The sequence below is a fragment of the Mesocricetus auratus genome, unplaced genomic scaffold (genome assembly GCF_017639785.1).
Source record: "Mesocricetus auratus isolate SY011 unplaced genomic scaffold, BCM_Maur_2.0 Super-Scaffold_100009, whole genome shotgun sequence".
NCBI classification, from domain to species: domain Eukaryota; kingdom Metazoa; phylum Chordata; class Mammalia; order Rodentia; family Cricetidae; genus Mesocricetus; species Mesocricetus auratus.
In genome coordinates this window covers 2781401-2802475 of record NW_024429193.1, presented here as the reverse complement: position 1 = coordinate 2802475, position 21075 = coordinate 2781401, and the positions used below count along the sequence as shown (strand labels likewise).

Sequence of the window (21075 nt, the reverse complement as noted above, 5' to 3'; positions counted from 1 at the left end):
TCTGCATAACTCTTAAAACTCAGCATTAGGAATTTTGTTTCCAAGAACCGTTCATGGTGACCGGGTCACTTAAAACAATTACACAGTAAGAAAATAGTTTGGTAATTAGGGGCATTCTGGAAAATTCCAACTTTTTATTAGCGGTTCCACTGTTGGATTGTTCCCACCCGTGTTTCATTATTTACCAGCATGGAAATAGCAGTAAAAAAAAATAAGAAATATAATTAAGATTTGAGCTAGAGCCACAGATGAGTTTATTAGAATATGAGTGGCCTAAAATGGGAAGGGAGCCAAGTTACTTTCTCTAAGTATTAAACTTTCTTTAAAGAAATAAACTTTAAAATCATAATTTAAGGAAGTATTTCCAGTCTTCTATGAAACATTGGATGTTGCATTAAATTCCCTTGAAATAAGTGTGAGCCCTGAACCACATGGTTTAGCTAACAAAAGGACATATCAACGCTATGAATATAAGAGATCTAGTGATGCTGGGTAATCTAGAACACCTTTAGGTGGAAGGCAGAGGGGAAGAAGGAGCTGTGGGTGGGTGCAGCCCATATATCTGTTTTTGAAGATGGGAGGGAATTCATGAACAAGTAAATATGGGAAGCCCAGAGAAGCAGGGGTCGTAAAGGAATCAAATGTCTGTGAAGAATATGCAAGAAAATATGCAGGTTAAACTTAACTGGAGCACAGTGAGAGGGATCTCCGGTTTCTGACTTTCGTAGCCATGATAGGTTTGTGCTGCTGGGAGCTGATCACTGGCTTCCACAGCAGCTGCAAATAAAACAAACAGCCTGACAGCCCAGGGGTGTGGGGATAACCAAGGATTAGGAGATGAAGCCTTGGTGGAAAGATGAAAAGATGTGCAACTATTTTAATGCTGAATGATTTGAGAGCTCCAGAATAAAGACGGAAGGCACATTAGAGCAACCTGTGTTTCACGTGTGTGGGGGGGGGGCTAAGTGTTGTCCCTGTCTGTATCTTCATGTTTATCAGCAGTGTGTATTTGCCTTGAAGCCAAATCAGGAAATCTTTGAAAATGCCCTATGAAGTTTCATGGTGGTTTCTCCCTTGATTCCATGTGCTTCATTGAATATAGAAAAATGAGACATTGTTGTAGGTAGGACCCCAGGCACTTGTGACATTTGGTTGTAATGATGAAATGGTTTGAAATCCTTGATGTGGAAGAACTCTGGTGTATGGGCACATGTGGGATGCTTTTAGTGAAAGTCAATCATACAATCATACTGGTGTACGGTAAAAATTGATAGGATCATAAATAGTGACTACTTCTCTCTGCCACCCACTCCTGATGACTGTTTTACAACCTGAAAGTTCTCAGGTATTTTTTTCCCAATCAGTGTCCATTTGAGACCATGGTACTTCCAAACTCATAATCTGACAAATCAGGTCTTCAATTGTCTTCATGCTATATTTAAAAGCAGGCACAGGTTGCAATAACTTGGCAAAAGATGTTGAGTTGCAGAAACGGTATTTTAATGTTAATGCTCATTTCATCTGCTTCGTTACCATCTCGTAAAAACCCCACAAAATTCTCCTAAGCTATTCTTAGAAATATCTGGAGCTTCTCTCAACACAGAGTATGGGAATGATGGCGAATGGAGTTTGTCGAGGATCGAATCCTGATGTTTCCAAGGGTTTAATTTCATTCTTTTTCCAGAGAAAGTAGAAGAGTAAAATATACCCAATGTAAATCAAAATACTTTTAAAGCTGGTGGTGCAGCTGTAATCATTTAAGAAAAGCAGCATGCTAGAGAGAGAGAGACAACACGTGAACAGGGTTCAAGCAGAGGGTATTTTTAAATAGGGAAGGTTTTTTTAAATTAGGGAAAGTAATAATAAAAGGGGGCAAGAAAGGGGGGAGACCCACCTCCAGGGACAGGAGCAGCAAGAGAGAGGAAAGAGAGGCAGGAGGAAGAAACAGATAGACAGAGAGAGGGAGGGAAAGAGATAAGGATGGGAGGTGGGCAGGGCTCTTTTAAAAGGGATCATATTGAATGTGCACAGGTGGTGCTCTTAGTGGCGGCAGCTGAGGGCCTATCCTGTCAGAACCCCAAGGGCAGCCCAGGACAGAAGCCTGAATAGCAACGGTGGTGGTTCATGCCTGTAATCCTAACATTTAGGATGCTGAAACTGGAGGATCGCCACACCGCTGGACATCAGGCTGGGCTACGGGTAAGACTCAGTCTCTAAAACTGAAGTTTCACACATTTAATGGAGATGTGTCTCTTTGCTGTCACTTGAAGATGCACTTACTTAACAAGGTAATGGGATCCACAAAAAAATATTTCCCTACTCGAGACTGCTCAAAAGTATAGAAATGAAAATAAATAAGCCAAGCATAGCTAGTCTCTCTGCAAACCTTTCTCATGTAGGAAATTGTAAACAATTTGGGAGGAGACTCACTCTCTCCAGCACACAGGACAGTTTCATTAGCTTGTTTTCTATGAGGGGGAATCTCAGAGAGTGAGCTACACCTACTCTCTCTCTTCACAAGTAATCTGATGATATAAAAAAAAAACTCTCAAGCCAGTGAGACAAATATTCCTCGGCTGTTGTTTGGAGTATCTACACCAGCGGCATGAGAAACATATTCTGGTCTGAAAATGTGGATGAGGTGGAATAGGAAATAGCGTACATGAAATAGGTTGATCTGGAGTTACCTTGTTAAACAATTAAAATTATCCCAATTCATAACAGCATTCACTGAGCTGAAGGATTTATGGGTTCCCTAATCCCTTCCACTTTGGAAGCACATCCTGTCGACTAAGTAAATAAACACAGGTTATTTACCAGATGCTCAACACTGGCTTCCTTGCGGAGAGCTCAGCATCCCATGGCCCAGCCCTCATGGTTATTAACTTCTAGATAGCATACCGAAAACAGAGAAATAAGTGGCAGACACATCAGCACACAGCATGCCAGACAGTACTGAGTATTGCTAGAGTATTACTATGAAGTAAATCTGGAAGACTATTCCTGCAACTGTGATCCCGAAAATGTCCAGCAGGAGTGCTCACAGCAAAATATTTATGTAAAAAAAATGTAGATTCCCATCACACACACACACACACACACATACACACACAAACAACAAAGATGTAGAAAACATCCATTCTATGAGTAAAATAGTCAGGTGCCTCTGACCTGTGAGCCCTGGGCTATTTGGGGAGAACAAAAGTATTTCGTCATTTCATCTCTCTGAGCCCTGGGGAGAAGGAAGTATTTCTTTCTCATCTCTCTGAGCCTTGGGTGGGTGCTGCTTCCTATGAAGTCCCAGGCAGGCTACGGCTGGGTAGGTGGTTTAGAAAGCTGTGAGCACACAGACCACAGACGGCTTCCGAGTCCTAAGTGTCTCTGTGAGTTGTTCTACTGCTACTCATAAACAACCAGACATTTGGAATCTGTGAATCCTGCAAACTGGCGTTGAGTGGCTCACATAGAAGACTGACTGGTCTAAGGTTCCAGGCCCCTGGCTCTCTCATGATGAACAGTTTTGTGGAAGTATTTAATTTGTCTTCCACTTGCCTCTAATTTGTCAGTGAACCTTTAACTGACATTTGCTAAAGTTCAATAAATTTGGAAGCACTTCTCCCGGATTGAGAAGCTTCAGGCATAATTTTCTGTTAAGAACTGTGGTGGGGGGGCCGGGGGGGGGGAGGGAGTTTCAAGCAAGACTTGTCCACTCAGTGGAGAGCTGGCCTCATACAGAGCCCTGCAGGAGGCGAGAGCAGTATTTGCATAAGGGTTACCATCAGAGAATTTATACTTCATTAACCTGTTGAATCTTGGAAAAGGTCAGAGGCAGAAATAATATTAAAAACCATAAAGGACTTAGTGGAGATAATTTGCTTAATTCCTAAATTATGAGATTATACGGTAAGTTGAGTCCTGAGGCAAGATAGCTCATGACAGATGAGATTAAAATCAGAATGAAAATTACTTAAAACAGTATGTGTATGATCAAATTAGTATACAATACAGTAAATTGTTAATAAAAATCTGTGAATATTTGAAACCTTTTAAAGAGCCCAGTGTGTGTACATTGGATACAACCTCCTGACAGACACACCTTGATTATTACCCTCAAAACAGAGTATTTTAATATGAAGTAAAAATGTAAATGATATTTAAAAGTCTGTCACATCTATTGCCTTCCTAATGTGGATGAAGAGAGGCATACAGTTAATATCCTCCCTTGTTAATGAGCTTTGAAAATGAAAGACAGTCTAACTCTTCGCAGCTTCCTACTAATTCCCTCATTTGTTTGACTGAGGGGAATAATATGAAGAGTTTTTCTTATGATGGATTTTTGAATTTTACTTTTATGTCCACTCTGCTCTCCTCTTCACCTCTTATAACTCAGACTTATGCTAATTTTCTCTTATTTGCACTTGATGAAAATTTCTGAGATCTAAAAAACTTCCCACCGGTCTTCTAACCCTAAAATTCTTGGTTTTGCATTAGTCTCCCGCCAGACAGTGAATTTGTCAGTGTTCTGGAGAGAGATGTGGTCTAGACCTGAGCTATGTTGTCAATTATTCTACACAAATCTGTGTGAGCTTCAGAAACCGACAGCCAGGGTCTGTTCCATCCTAGTGTTTTGTGGGTGCTTCAACACCTCAACACCCTGTGCTCAAACACAAAAGAAGGGGGAAAGGAAAAAAAGAAGCTAGCTTCCCTTTTATTCCTCCAGTCGACTTGTTTATCTCCAGCTCAGACATCGGGGTAACACTTTTATTAAGCCTCATTTGTAAACATGGGAAAGTTGATGCGTGAGGAACGAGCTCATATAAACCAACCACACGGGAGAACTACGTGGAACCCTCGATTTTCATTAAAAATATTAAATGAGTTCCTCCCGTCAAGGTTTATTTAAATTTTTTTTTACCTTATCTAAATAGAATTCAGAAAGCTAAATTAAAAATGAACCGGGACTTTGAGAAGACATTTTTAAAAAAAGCATAATATAAAAAGACGCAAAGATCTCAGATGAAAGGGGAGTTTTATATAGAGACAAGAAACAAACAAATTAAAAAGTCCTTGAATTTGTATAGTTTGCCTTAGATATTGAAAGGTACTGGAGAAATTTATATTGAAGTTGAAGTTATCTTTCTTTTTTTTTTTTTTGCTTCTTTGTTTGTTTTTCCAATGGAAACTCCATTCAGTTTATTGAGTCTTAATGTGCTGACCACACCAGGCCCTCCCAGCGGGTGACTGGGAACAGGATTTCTAAAGTTTCTTGTTCTTTTTTAAATTTGCATTGTTTATTTACTTATTTTACATCCAGGCTGTAGTTGCTCTTTCTTTCCCCTCCTCTCCTTCCACCTCCTCCCCTATGATACCCTACCCTACCGCCATCCACTTCTCCATTTCTGTTCAGAAAAGGTCAGGTCTTCCCGCTGGATATTGACAAAACATGGCTTACCAAGTTATAGCTAGGCTAAGTGCCTCCCTTTATATTAGGATGGCTCACCCACTGAAGGCTAGGCTCAACAACAACAACAACAAAAAAGCAGAAGTTACCTGTTGTGATGTTCACTGGGACCAGAAGTCTGGCGGAGGGGGTGCTGGGGACCAAGGAAGGAGCTGGGGCAGTGGGATGCGGGCTGAAATGTGACACACAAAACACACATGTGATGCAAACGCCAGGCGATGCAAGTTGTGCAGCAAGCATGAGCTCATCATGAGAAGCAGAACCATCTCATTACATTCTCTAAACGTGTATTTAGAAGACGCGGAGAGCATGTGAAAAACGTTGCTTTTCCATCAACTATGGATGGTTCCATAAATTTACAGTGTTCCCGCTGTAATTTTCAACTGACCCCCCCCGACAATGGCTTTATGTCGTTAAGTATCTAAGCATAATTTTGCATTTCTCTGTCCTGTGATGAGTTCTTCCTCAACTATCTGCACTGAATCTTTTCCCTTTATGCCTGTGAGTTCAGATGCTTCATATACTGCACAGACAGTGATGACATGGGTTTTTTTTTCCCTCTTCCTGACTTCTGTCTCTTAGCTCAGTGCTCTCCACTTTCACACAATACATTGCAATAATTCCGATTCCTCATGTGTGTCGGCATACCGCACGTGTGCAGTACTGGTGGAGACAAAAAGAGGGCATCAGATTATCTGGAGCCAATGCAAGAGTGCTGGGAACTGCAACCTGGTCGTAGAAGATCAGCCAGTTACTCTTACCCACTGAATCATCCCGTCAGACACATAAATCTTGTTTTCTGTAAAGGCATCTTAGTATGCATAGATATAGATATAGACATAGACATAGAATATAGACATAAATATAGACATACACATACACATAGATATAGATATAATATACACATATAATATACACATATGCTTGCACTCCTGTCAATAAGTATGTAAGTATGCATGTGTACATATATATATTTATGCATCCACAGTAGACTGGGATGACATTAGTTCTATCTGTAGTTTTCTGAGGAGATGCTATAAGTTTCCCTGGTGGCTACCGAATTTACATTCCTCACCCACACTCATTTTAACACTTTCTTCATTTTGACAGCAGCTATTTTTGCGGGCGAGTGGACACCATTTCTTAAGCTGAAGTCCAGTGGCAAGGGTCCAGTTTTGCGGTGGGGATTCTGATGCTACAAGCTCAAACCTTCACCTGACTCATACCTGAGGCTATTCCTCTTTTGTGAGGTATCATTCGAGAGAGAGAGAAAAGTACAGAGAGAGGAAATAAATGTAGGAAGGAGAACATATCTGATTTTACTTAACACCTGTCACCCTCCCTGATCATGCAGGGTGGACATTATGGCATGGCTGTCCAAGTGGAACCCATGGCACTAGGAATCAGGTATCCTGAGACAGCCAAACGGAACACCACACTCTTGTCCATGCTCACGCGTCACCCAGGTAACTGCAGGCACATTTAGGAAGAGGGATGCTTCTCAAAGCAAAGACAGTTCTTGCTCACCAGCCATGAGTGCGAGTTTCATGACAGAACCACATCTGGATACAAATGTGTTCCATGTCTTCTTTCCAGATGCTGGGCTACAGTGGGTGGGGCCATGTGTGTGATTAGGAATGAGGTAGGAGATATAGCTGACCAGGAATTTATGGCCAGGATGGAAGGTAGAGTGGGATATATTGGTGTCTGTCCTATGATCACGCAGCCAGCACCTTCCCTGTTGGAGCAACAGATATACAGTGCATCGTAGCTGCACCTTCTGGACCATTTTACACTCTAGAATGTTCTGGGCGCTGCTGGACAAAAGCTCTCAGGAACTGAGTGTCAAAGCGGCAGTAGATTCACGGACTCTGTGCTTGCTCTCCTTCTGATTGTCTTTGTGAACTCTTATTCATGTCAGGCAGTATACTTACTAAGAGTTAGGACCAAGTGTTTTCCTTTACCTACAGGATGTCCTCTGTTTATCAAAAACATGGTTCACGCTGAACTGTTTCTGAACACGGCTGAGCTTTCTAATTAGAACTTACCCCGCTGGGCTCTAATGTTACAGTTGGAGACAACTGTTATTGTCCCCTCATTCCCTTTATAGAGGTTGATTTCTTAATGGTAGATTTTACAGAGAGATGTTCTGATAAATTGTAATTACTTCATAACAGCCACGAGCTATGTTTAATGTGATGGATTATGGGAAACATTTAATAGGTGAAGGACCCAGGAAAGAGGTATTTTAGTAGAGAAAAAGATTGGATTTGCATTTGATTGGGATGTTTTCCTAATGATATTTAACACACACCAGGATTTTTTTCTTTACATGTTATTCTCTCTCTCTCTCTCTCTCTCTCTCTCTCTCTCTCTCTCTCTCTCTCTCTCTCTCTCTGTGTGTGTGTGTGTGTGTGAACTTATGTGTGTGACGGAGAGTATTTGAAGGTCATGGACAATTGTTGATGGTTGGTTTTCTCCTCTTCCCTTGTTCTAAGCAGGGTCCCATTTCTTTTGATCCACAAGGCTGCAAACTGCAGGCTAGCTGGCCCATCAGCCTCCATTCAATTCCTCCTGTCTCCCTTTTCTATCTCATAACAGTGGTGAGATTACAGATGTCTGCAGAAGATTTATTTGGTTCTTAGAGATTGGATTCAGGTTGTCAATCTTAACCAGCAAGTGCTTTTTTACCTACCTAGCCATCTTGTCAGGCCAGGAACATTTGTAAAGCATGTCTTTCGTTCTCAGACTGTTTGTGTTGTATCTGCCCATATAGCTGCTCCGTCAGCCTAACAAATCCAAGCAGATAAACTTCATTTGGTTTCTCAAGCCTGGTTTTCTTTCTGTAATTCGAAGAGGAAGGATAAGAAAAAAATCAACACAGCTGTGCATGTAAGCCTTCAGGAGGCTGGCACTGAATACTGTAAAGAATTTAGATTATTGGTTTTTGTTGTTGTTGTTGTATTGTCTTGGTTGTTTGTTTACTATCTGGTGGTGGTCCCTGAACAATATCCCAGCCCTGCTTCCCCAATGATTTCCCTTCGCCCTCAAGCCTCTCTGTCAGTAGGAGGGCAGAGGAAGCAGAAGAAAGAAGGCTGTCATCTGAAATGGGGGGGACAAAGAACAAAGTAGATGTTTGGAGAAGTATCAGATCTGGTCCAATATGTGTGTGAGATAAGTGATGAAGAGCAGCAGATCTTTAAGTTGGGGACAGGCAAGAAGACTGCAAGATGGACAGACAGCTTTAAGCTAGTCAAGTAGATGCCTGTTTTTGTCACAGATGGAAAAAGCAACCACAAAACAAAATAATAAAGAAAAATGATTCCCATTAGCTAATCTCCAAGCGAAGCAGTTTTGTTTCAGAGTTAGTTATAGATTGTCATCATCTATTATAAACCATATACTTACCTTACTTCTTTATTTTCCATATCTGGTTTATCTGCATATCTATTTTTTCTTTTCTTTTTATTTTTAGTGGTCATTTAGGATCTCCTTGCCGCAGTTCACCACACAGCAAACTTGAGTGAAAGGGCAAATCAGCACACTCTAGCTACCTGAGTCTCATGTTGGCTTGTCTTGAAGTTGCAGACAGAAGCCTTTCTGAGCAAGACCTCCTATTTTTGTTCATAGCTTTAAACTTGAAACTTATAAGGAGTGCTGGCTGAAGGTTTATGAATGGACTTCTGTATTTCCTTTGTCCTTTCATGGTCTGACTATAAAGTGTTTCTTTCAATTAAAAGAAAACACTCGTTTTCTATAGTGTCATAATAATGAAACTTTCACAGTTCTTTTTTCCTCCCTTCAGCCCTCTCAATTACCCTAGCATGTACTCTCTAACTCATGGCCTCTAGCTTTTATTCTTTAAGTGTTTATATGTGTGTACATATATACATATATATTATTAAGTAAATACATTCTGCTCAATATAATGTTGCATATATATATACACATGTATATGTATATATATTGAATGATTATGTTTTTTATAATTCCCATCTTCTAGTTTCAGTTAGAAACTTGACCCAGGAGGCAACAGTTAAGTAACACATTTTTATTTCTACTTATTATTATATGCATATCTATAACCAAATCTTTGATTTTTCTGTCTGTCGATACTGATTGGTCTGTATATCATATGTCATCTACCATCTGCCTATCAACTAAGATCTATGTATCTATCAATCTATGTATTATCTATACACCAACTATAATCTATAATCCATCTATGAGTCATATGTATCTGTGTATAACATATAATCTATCAATCATCTATGTATCATCCATGTGCATAGCTGTCTCCAATCTATCATTTGTTACCATCTATTATCAACCATATACTTATCTTACTTCTTTCTTTTACAATGTTTGGTCTATCTGCACATCTATAATCTATCATCTGTCATTTCTCTATCACCTTCAGTCAAGAAAACAGCCGTAACATCTGCCTAATGTTATGTCAGAGGACAGAATTCATTTTGGAGAGTAGTTTTTAAGATAGTTCTTTATGAATCTCAGATATGGATATGAGGCATTCTGATCACATCCCTTACACCTTTATCTCACCTTTCTCCTACTTCTGTCGACCCCCTCCTTCCCACCTATCTGAATTCATAAAGTTTAACCAGGGACATCTGTATGACCACTGGATTAGGACCTGCCACTAAAGCCTGGTGGCATCACCAGTGGATACGGGTTCACATTGAAATTAATGACTCCCCTTTCCAAGTCTGTCTATATGAAATAGTTCAGCATTTTGGGGTAGGATCCACAGTCTTCTCTTCCGCTTAGGTCTGGCTACTTATGGGCCATTCATGCACAGACCCGGTAAGGGAACCCACATCTGTTAAGAGTTCATGACTGTAATGACTGTGCATTTTCAAAATGATGGTGTTCCAAGACCTCTACCGCTTCTGAGTCTTCCAATCTTTCCATCTTCCCCCTTTTTTTCTGCAGACACAGGATAAAAAAACAGGAGGATAAGTGTCTTGTTGAGGACTAAGCACTTACCCAACACGTATTCTCAGCAACATGTGCCATTTCAAATTGTTGCCCTCCTTCAGTTAACTGGAGTGAGGGACTTCTCTGATCAAGGCTGAGAGTGGTGGCAATTACATATGGGCAAGCACGTGTTTCAAGTGCTATATGAATTCAACTAAATGAAAAAACAAGTACCCCTGTGGGTCCTATGACATTCCCATTGGGGGTTTTAATCACCAAGCATGACCCCTCTGGTGGAGAGAGAACTTGGTCACCCTATAGTGCAGGTTGAACCATTGTTCAGGTGGGCTCTTCTTGGCATTCAGGTTGGCACCGTAGTGTGTAGCGTTCAGAGATGGACAAGATTGTTCATGCTTTTCCCATTCAGCAGCATGAATTGCATCTTCCTACCCACTGAAACCTAGCTAGCAGGGAGGAAGCTTCTAGCTTAGTTCCAATTGACACCTCTGTGTCATGTAACCAAGAGGTGTGGTGTTTCCAACAGTAGAGTCCTGCCATCAATTTCTCTTGGGCATCAAGAGAAGAACAGGAGGATCCTGTATTACTGGGGGCCGCTCAGGCTTCTATGACCAACAGTGCATAAGGAGACACGCAGCACTATGTACTTTGTTTTTAATGGAATAACAAAACCACTGTTCCTAGGAATTCCTTCTTCAAAACCTGCATGGTATTTCCTACATCTAAACTCTTTGTAAGTAAAACTTACATTATTTATATTTGGCTATAAGATGGTAACTGTCCATATGACACTGTATTTTTACAAAATTGACCTGGATTCTTCAAGCAGCCCATATAGGCAATGTAGTTAAATCAGATAAGGTGTTCTACCTCCATAGTGAATCCTCCATTAAGAATTTAATCTTTCTGCAATTATATTTCTTACCTCTATTTAGTTAGCATTCTGTTTACAATTCTAGCTTAATTATATTAGCAGTTAATCTCTCCCAAGTATGTTTGTGTGTTTATGGTTCAGGCATAGTGGGAAGCAAATGGAAGGACAAGAGTAAATATGAGTGATGGCAAATACTCACTCAACAAAAGGCTTCACAGTTAAAGTCCCATCCTGTGTTGTTTGCCTTGGGCCTGAAGATTCGGAGATGAGCCTCAGTCTCAATCTTACGTAGGCTCCACCTACTAAGTTATTGTGTTTGTCCAGTACAGTAATTAAATGGCAATTTCATGAGAGGTGCTTACCTCCATCTGCTGTGGTAATAGAGTTTTGAACTTAGAATGAGGAGCATGCAGTTAGAGTCAGGAAAACACTGTGGTGGGCATTCCAGTCCCACGGGAACTCTCATCCTGGCCGTCTTATCCTTCCCCAAAGATAAGTGAAGTTTTATTAAACACGACAATTTGGTTATATTTCACAAATGTCAAAATTGGAGGCAATGTAAATTCATGTTTCCTAACAACTTACTCCCTGTAACCTTCCTGGGAAATAGCAGCCTCATGTCTTATCAGGAAAATGTGTCCTCCTCCAGCAATAATGATTTTCACTAATAATTTCCTCACTAAGTATGACAAGCTGTTAAAACACTTAGGTGTTCATTATTGCAATGGCCTCTTAATGTTATCTTCAAGAGCGCAGAAACAGTGATTTTTTTAAACCAGTGTATTCCAAGGAATCCAAGCATTGCTTTTATATTATTTTACTTTATATTGTAGGAATACATGTATATAAATTAGTTACCAAGAGTAGTATTCCTTAATGCTTGTAGCCCCTGCATGCATTTGACGGAGTTCCAGCCCTGAACCGTTAGTCAAGATATTCCTCGAAAGGCTCAGGCTCAGCTTACCTCCTTGTAATTCCTGAGATGTCCTGGATACGCATATATACATACATACATACATACATACATACATACATACATACATACACATACATACATACATACATACATACATACATATTCCTTATGCTCTTTACTGCATTTTCCATGGCCATGAAGCTTTGCTTCCTGCCTGATTCACACGGGATGCTATTCATTTGCTGAGCAAAGCATTCTACACTGAGGGCTGTTGTTTGACTTGCGCTCCATGGAACACCTTTCTAACCAAATTAAATTCCCTAAGCTTGGTTGTGGTGGCTAAGTATTCCATAATTCCCGGTGTCACCATTGAATCAAGTCTGTAGTATCTAACCCTAGTTAAATGAAAACTTAAGGAGACTAAACTGGGGATCCAGACCCCTGGTACAAGCTGCTTTTGTGCTGTCCCGTTCTTTGGACAGGTGAACACGCTTCACATTGTAGGGTGTGGAGGTGTGTCCCTGGCTTCTGCCTTCTAGGTGCCCATTTTACACATCAATACATGTCAACCAAAACTGTCCAAAGGCATTTCCAAATACCCCCTGGGGCCATACCCACCATGTTGAGGTTCATTTGTCTAGTGGGTTTGGAACAGGTTGAGCACCCAGCCTCCACACACATGCAGGTCTGGATAAGTATTACAAGCTTCCAAAAAGTGGGACCAAGAGCATCCTCTGAGCACCAGTCTGAGGATGAACAGTAGGCCCTCTACCATGAGGGGACGGCCTTCCCAGGTCACCCTTGGTCACAGCACTGGAGTTTCTGGAGCGTTGCTCAGAACAAAAGCCTGAAACTCTGAACATGGGACAGAAATTCCTGCCATGACACAGAACACAGCTCTTCTGGTCCCTGCCCAGAATTCCCGTCTATCGTGAAGCGGGGAACAGATCATCTGGAGCAAATTGCACAGTGTCTACATCCTAGCAGCTTTACCCGCCGTGTGTCCGAAGGGGACAGAGACAAGTTAAAGGAGTTGATTCTCTCCTTCTGTTAACAGGATCCCAGGACTCAGAGCCAGGCTTGGAAGCAAGTGCCTTCATACAAGGAATCTTCTCCACAGCCCCCAAATGGATTTACAATCGCCTTTATATGAGTAAACAGTGAAGATGAAATGTTTTCCCTAGTATTTCCAGTGACTCTGCCTTTAATGAAATCATAATGCGTCATTAAAAAAACTGTGTTATTTAGGAACTCAAAATTCAGGCTTCAGTAGATTATCTGTTCCTCGTGTGTACTGCTTCTGAGGTCTGGCTGCCTTTGAAGTGAACATCTTTGTTTAAAAACACTTCATACAGCGTCCTATGCAAATCCAACCTCGCGTTGTAAATGCCTCACAATTGTGCTTTGGATTTGTATCGTGAACGTAATAAAGCTGCAGAGGCTGTCATAGTTTTAGAGTTTTCAACATTTAATCTGCCTTCCTACCTTTGTACTTTAGGGGATTTGAAAAGTATTTTGATGTAATGCTCCATGGAGAAGTGCCCTCATCACTGAACAGCCCGATCTTTTTAGTGCTAGTATCGCTCCTAGGTGGATACCTGCTCCTTCTGTAATGGTAGCAGGTGCAGAGTTGGGGAGGGAAATGAAACCTTTATATCTTTGCACTCAGTGCTGTTGTGTAAGTGTAAGCCAGTGTCTGAGGAGAAACATCACTTGAAAAAATTTTGGTCGCTTTTTTTTTTAAAAAAGCTACCACAAACGTGAAAATCGTCAAAATAAAAAATATGAATAGATTACAAAACAATTCATTTAAATGTGGGTTGAAAGTACTTTGCATGAGATTTCAGATATTTCATGCAGTTCTAATATTCCTGAGACTTAAACTGCTCTAGTGGTTTGACATGTTATTTATTATACTTCTAAAACTAAATTCATTCAGACATAGCAAATTTAAAATTTAAAACCTGTCCTGTTCTTGGGTAAGGCTTATTTGTTCATATCTTCCTTCTGCAGCATCACACAACTCTTGCCCCGAGTCATATCTCGCCAAACAAAAGTTCTCACAAAATAAATATGTCAGGAAGTAACTTTTATTTAAACATCAGAATTATATGCAAATAAAGTATCAGGTAGAGAATGATTAAAAATACAAGCTTTGAGTTTGTTCATTGTATCTTAAGGACACCAAGTGTGTAGCTTGCAGAGAATAGGTATGTGGCCTTGCCATGGTATTTCAAGATAGGTCTGTAGTATTGGATACATTTAATGCCTAGAGCTGCCCTTGAAGACAATGGGAAACTGTCATTTTGTTCAGTGACCCAGGTACTTACAAACGTGAACTCAATATTACACCAATGCTCCACGCACCTTCTGTAGCTCAGTGCAGTGCTCCGAGTGTTGTGTTTAATCAACCAAGTTTGGCCTTCGTTTTCTTAGAGATTAGAGTTCTTATGAAGGATCGGAAGCAAAAAACAGTAAGGGGACTCTTAACGCACTTTTCAGTGTCTTAAAGCCCCTGAATCTTTGTCAGAAATGAGAAATTGCAACTGAGCCTATGACTTAGTAGATTTGTACGCCAAACTGCTGGGCCCAGAGGGCCATGGCTGTCTGCAAGTGCCCACGGAGGTGTGTGTGTGTGTCTGTCCTTCAGCAGTGTTAGGCTAAGTTTACATCACACAGTAGGTTCTCTTCCTCTTCACACACTCCTGGTAGTTTTCATCCCTGTGAACACCTTACACCCATGTGTCCTTTTATTGAGCTAGATTTGCCTAGGTGTCATTATCATCAGTTGAATTCTCAGACACTTCAGGACACTAACTGTGCTTAAAACCAGTAATACCTCCGTTGTGACCATCGTCATCCATTTCATACAGCTACAGGACGAACTGTAGATACTCAAGAAGAACATAGTATCCTTCCTACTGTTCATTTTTCAAATAGTAGCTCAGTTTATTGTGCAAATGGTTTTCCAATCAGAGGATTAGGCTTCCTTTTGTTTAGAGATCTGTCTCTTAACAGTTCTGTAGGACTTATCTGAAGCTTTCCCCCATAACTTCAGATGCAATCATATTATCAGAGGATGGGCAGAAGGAACATGACGGAGTCACCAAGTAGGATGCACACACGTTGGCCAGGTCATTGAGCCATCATGCCCTGCAATAGCATCCCAGCCAGATGGTTTCTGTCTGTATGCTTGGGGGAGCTTAGCAGAAGCATCCAAATCTCAGAGCCTCAAGGAACTGTCAGTGTTCAACATGTGTGCTCCTGCCCATAATGCATCATCCTAATGCATCCTTTATATACCAGTGTTAAAGAGTATAATCCTCATTAAAATACTCCTAGAACGTCTTTAGATATAGGTTCAACCCTATAGTCTCTGTAAGCCCCAAGTTTCCACCAAGGACAGCAGCCCTGTCTCTCAGGTGATGTAAAATGCCTGGGTGTTACTGGTTTCTCTCATGTTCTACCGGAGCACTAATGGATTCTGTTGTCTAATTTCAGCGTGACTCCCATATATTGACCCTCCTGTGGCTTTGAGGAGCCTCCATCTCTTTTCATAGTACTTCCCTGACCAGGGTAAATAGAGAAATTCATTCAAGCAAATTAACCCTGACACTCACTCCTAGGTGGCCACTTGCCGGTTTTTGCTCTTAGAACCTTGGATGTGTGCAGCTTTGTCCTTCCGTGTGTAGCAGTGCTAACGGTCTTCAAACAGAATTTCGTATCTCACATGCCAGTGTTAATAAGCCACAAGCTCCACAACGCCATGGATTTGTGGCAAGCAGTTACTCTTACCCAGCTTGCCCAGGTTCTACAGTCTCCTTGTCCATGTCTTCATCATGAGAGCCCAGCTGGCATGCTCATGCCGTTAAGTCTAGCTCAACCTCGGAGAGCTGTCTCTGCATAAGAAGGCAGCGCTTCATGAGGGTGAGGGCGGAGAGAGGCCATAGGCTCAGTTCTCTAGTCTGCCATGCAAATCTGTGTGTGGGAAGCATGAGAGCCCTACATCTGCATCTGGAAATCACATCACAGTCAGCGGCTGTGTTAGCAAGGACTGGGGTTGATGAGCATGGACACACGAAACATTCTTTATGGGAGGCTAGTATTGGTCCAGAAAGTTGGCTCAGTGCAGTGGCGAAAAGCTTGCAATTCATACCTAACAACCTGAATTCCAGTCTCCGAATCTCATGTAACCCTGTATCCAGGACTCCGAGAGTGAGGTGGAGGGAGGCAGAGATAGGGAATTTCACAGTAACATCCAGGTCATATATCCTGGAGCACACTGTAGAACTGGATCTAGAGAAGGTCCTGTCAACAAGGAGGAAGCTGAATTCCCACCCCTGAAAGTTATTTGTCCTCCTCATACACCATGCACTTTTACACATAGGAGTTCACATACATGGGCACACATACACACTCATACACAGACACACACAGTTACACAGAGACACATGTACACACTCACACACAGAGACAGACAGACATATACACATATGCACTCACACACAGACAGCCAGACACACACATGGACACACACCATACATACTCACACACTTTTACCATTGGTATATGAATCTGATGTCTTTCTTTATTCAAGGCCAGTGCCATTTATCAAGGCAATATTAAAATACATATACATTAAACACTTAGTTACATGGAGAATAATAAGCAATTAAGAGGTAGATATTTTACAAGAATTGAAGTTCAAGAAAACGTTTCATGATAAATATCTTTTAAAACACCCAGTGAAGTGAAATAAAAATGCTCAGAATTGAAAGGGGGGGGAGAAGTATTTCCATGATGTTTACTTACAGGTGTGAGCTTTTTCCCTCTTACACACTGTATTATTTTGATGCTGCTAACTGGTTTTTACTGGTCCGTATTTGAAATAAGTTATAAAATCAAGGTATGGTTGCTGACGTTCTTGTTTAGCAAGAATACTATAGTTAAAACATTGAGGAGTAAAATACTGTAATGCACAGCAGAGTTTCCTGAAGAGTTTGTCTGTGCTCCCATATATCCCCAAGGTGCATAGTTCTATCAAGAAAAGCCAAACTCACTCTGGGAATAAATAACATCCTGCTGACAGTGGAAGTCCATTTGGAACATAAAACTACACACTCGGTAGAAATAGGATGAACGATGTACTGCTTCCAATAAATAAAACAAACGGGATATGGTCTTTGCTCTGCTTCAGACAAGTTAGGCCACTCCTTTGAAGGCTTATGCAAGAGAGTTAAGTGGCATCCTTGGCTCTGAAAGCCCCCATATACCCAAAGACAAAAGAGTCGTCTTTATGCTAATAGAGATTTACAGTGCGATTCTGATTGCTCAGATATAAGACAGAATAAAAGTGGTGATGAAATCTTAATCTGTGAGGTCTTTTAATACTCGTTCCAAAGTTGTGCAAGCATCGCCACACCTCATTCTATACCAAAACCCACATTTTTGAAACCTTTTGAAGATATTGGACATTCAGGATATGGATATCTACCCCCTCATTTGTAAATTTATGCAAATGAAATTTGTGCCTCCAGATTAGCATTTTGTTGGGAAAAAGGCAGAACCCTTTCTGTCAGTGAATATCCAAATGACCCAGAGTGCAGAAGACCAGATGCTTCAACTGGAGCTAGACAGGAAGCACCTTCCATGTCCTACCAAGGCTGCTGTGGACTCTGCTAGCATCTGCATAGGTCAAATGTGGCAGCTGAGTTGGAGTTTCTTCCTCATGGGTTCTCCTCATGGGCTTTCCTCATGGGTTCTCCTTCATGGATTTTTCTCATGAGTTCTCCTCATGGGTTTTCCCTCTTGGGTTCTCCTCATGGGTTGTCCTCATGGGTTCTCAATCATGGGTTCTCAATCATGGGTTCTCAATCATGGGCTCTCCTCATGGGCTCTCCTCATGGGCTCTCCTCATGGGCTCTCCTCATGGGCTCTTCCTCATGGGCTTTCCTCATGGGCTCTCCTCATGGGCTCTCCTCATGGGCTCTCCTCATGGGTTGTCCTCATGGGCTCTCCTCATGGGTTGTCCTCATGGGTTGTCCTCATGGGCTCTCCTCATGGGTTCTCAATCATGGGCTCTCCTCATGGGTTGTCCTCATGGGCTCTCCTCATGGGCTCTCCTCATGGGTTGTCCTCATGGGCTCTCCTCATGGGTTCTCAATCATGGGCTCTCCTCATGGGTTGTCCTCATGGGCTCTCCTCATGGGTTGTCCTCATGGGCTCTCCTCATGGGTTCTCAATCATGGGCTCTCCTCATGGGTTCTCAATCATGGGCTTTCCTCATGGGTTCTCAATCATGGGCTCTCCTCATGGGTTGTCCTCATGGGCTCTCCTCATGGGCTCTCCTCATGGGCTCTCCTCATGGGCTCTCCTCATGGGTTGTCCTCATGGGCTCTCCTCATGGGTTCTCAATCATGGGCTCTCCTCATGGGTTGTCCTCATGGGCTCTCCTCATGGGCTCTCCTCATGGGTTGTCCTCATGGGCTCTCCTCATGGGCTCTCAATCATGGGCTCTCCTTATGGGTTGTCCTCATGGGCTCTCCTCATGGGTTGTCCTCATGGGCTCTCCTCATGGGTTCTCAATCATGGGCTTTCCTCATGGGTTCTCAATCATGGGCTCTCCTCATGGGTTGTCCTCATGGGCTCTCCTCATGGGCTCTCCTCATGGGCTCTCCTCATGGGCTCTCCTCATGGGTTGTCCTCATGGGCTCTCCTCATGGGTTCTCAATCATGGGCTCTCCTCATGGGTTGTCCTCATGGGCTCTCCTCATGGGCTCTCCTCATGGGCTCTCCTCATGGGTTGTCCTCATGGGCTCTCCTCATGGGTTGTCCTCATGGGCTCTCCTCATGGGTTCTCAATCATGGGCTCTCCTCATGGATTGTCCTCATGGGCTCTCCTCATGGGTTGTCCTCATGGGCTCTCCTCATGGGTTCTCAATCATGGGCTCTCCTCATGGGTTCTCAATCATGGGCTCTCCTCATGGGTTCTCAATCATGGGCTCTCCTCATGGGTTGTCCTCATGGGCTCTCCTCATGGGCTCTCCTCATGGGCTCTCCTCATGGGCTCTCCTCATGGGCTCTCCTCATGGGCTCTCCTCATGGGCTCTCCTCATGGGCTCTCCTCATGTGTTGTCCTCATGGGCTCTCCTCATGGGCTCTCCTCATGGGCTCTCCTCATGGGCTGTCCTCATGGGCTCTCCTCATGGGTTGTCCTCATGGGCTCTCCTCATGGGTTCTCAACCATGGGCTCTCCTCATGGGTTCTTCCTCATGGGCTCTCCTCATGGGTTCTCCAGCTCTCTGTCAAGTTAATGTTTGAGGTTGCTTGCTTATCCCTCCTCCTTTGGACTTGTCTTAGACACCACATTTACATCAGCTCTGTTACTTTTTTTCATTGTGTGTTAAAAACATTCTGTTTCCTTTACTAGTTGCGTAGGGAAACTGAGGGCTGGAGTTGACACGGGATTTTTGCAAAAGTATGTTCTTGTATTTGATGTACTGCTCTTACTGTAGAGAGAGAACACCCAAGCCAAGACCCTAATGCACAATCAATGCGGGAGCCAGGTATAGGTGTGAAATCTCTTACATTGAGATTAGCAATTATATTTAAAGCATTTAGTAGAAGAGGGAAGTGAAGATAAATTTTGTACTTTGAATTTGTACCCTCATTTAGTAACAATACTCAAATTGCATAAAAACTGCTACACAGTTAACATTTCATTTTTTAAGGAGCCCAAGATCAATAAAATGACTAGCTATAAGAGAGGCACCATCTTTGCCAAAATGTTAATTATTTCAAAATGGAAATTGGATTATTTTTAGGATAATTGACTGAGCCACTAGGTGATGTGCTTTGGATGCTCCTGACATTTCTTCCCTTAAATGGTGACTTGGAGGTTTCATTAGGGATGGAGTCTGTCACGGAAGCTGATAGCTCACCTATCAGCCTCCTTTAGCTGTTCACATCTGAAGCGAGCACTCTTAGTCCTGAGAGGTGCTCTCAGAGCCACTAAGGCAAGGAGTCACCGTGGCTTTAGCAGTGATTGAAAGGTTAGAGCAATTAGAAAGTTCTCATGACGCAACTGAGAAGTGTGGTTCTTCTGGAACATCCCGAAACTTTTAAACAGCTGCAGCAAAAGTGGAATAATATTTATTAAAGGAAAAGTAGTCACTCCTGGGTATTCCGTCAGAATAGTGTTTCTGGGGGATGAGTTTACATCCCACCACCCACAGGGGGGATCTGGAAATGATGTGGAGTGCTCACTTGTCACTTAAATTCTAGGGTGGAGTCAGGAGAATGCTTAAGGCCCATGCCATACAGCTGGATCAGTGAACTCAAGGTTCAGGGACAGCCCATGACCAGTGACAGAGGAAGACATGCTATGTAGCCATCTCGGTTTTGTGTGAGCCGACACACATGGGAACATTTACAGGCGTGCACACATGAACATGTCACTCAAAAAACACACAGATGGAAGATATTTAAAATGTCAAACCGAATTAAGTGTCACTATTTTATATCATAGCATTTTATTCCCCTGGGGCTTTCTCATCCTTGCTGGTGATATAGTTTATATTTCTCACCATGTGGTGATATATTGTTTATGATTTATTAAGGCTACTGGGGATCAAGATATCAAAGCAGTAATACTAGTTAGCTATAGAAGCTAGGTGATGGTGGCATGCACCTTTAATTCCAGATTCAGGATTAAGAGGTAGACGGCTCTCTGTTACTTCAAGGCCACAATGACTACACGAAATCGATCCAGTCCTAGAAGAAACAGCTCACATGGAGGTGTTGTCAGCACCTGGAATCCTATGGTTTTAATTCTAGCATTAGGGAAGTGGAGACAGGAGGATATGGCTG

At 42.1% G+C, this 21075-nt stretch overlaps 1 protein-coding gene and 1 long non-coding RNA gene across 4 annotated transcripts in view; both read left to right on the top strand.

Annotated features, from left to right (window-relative positions):
- The window catches only part of Negr1 (neuronal growth regulator 1), a 727936-nt gene that overhangs the window by 89529 nt on the left and 617332 nt on the right, over nt 1-21075 (top strand). The gene's annotated exons all lie outside the window — the stretch shown is intronic.
- The window catches only part of LOC121142264, a 79591-nt gene that overhangs the window by 9682 nt on the left and 48834 nt on the right, over nt 1-21075 (top strand). The gene's annotated exons all lie outside the window — the stretch shown is intronic.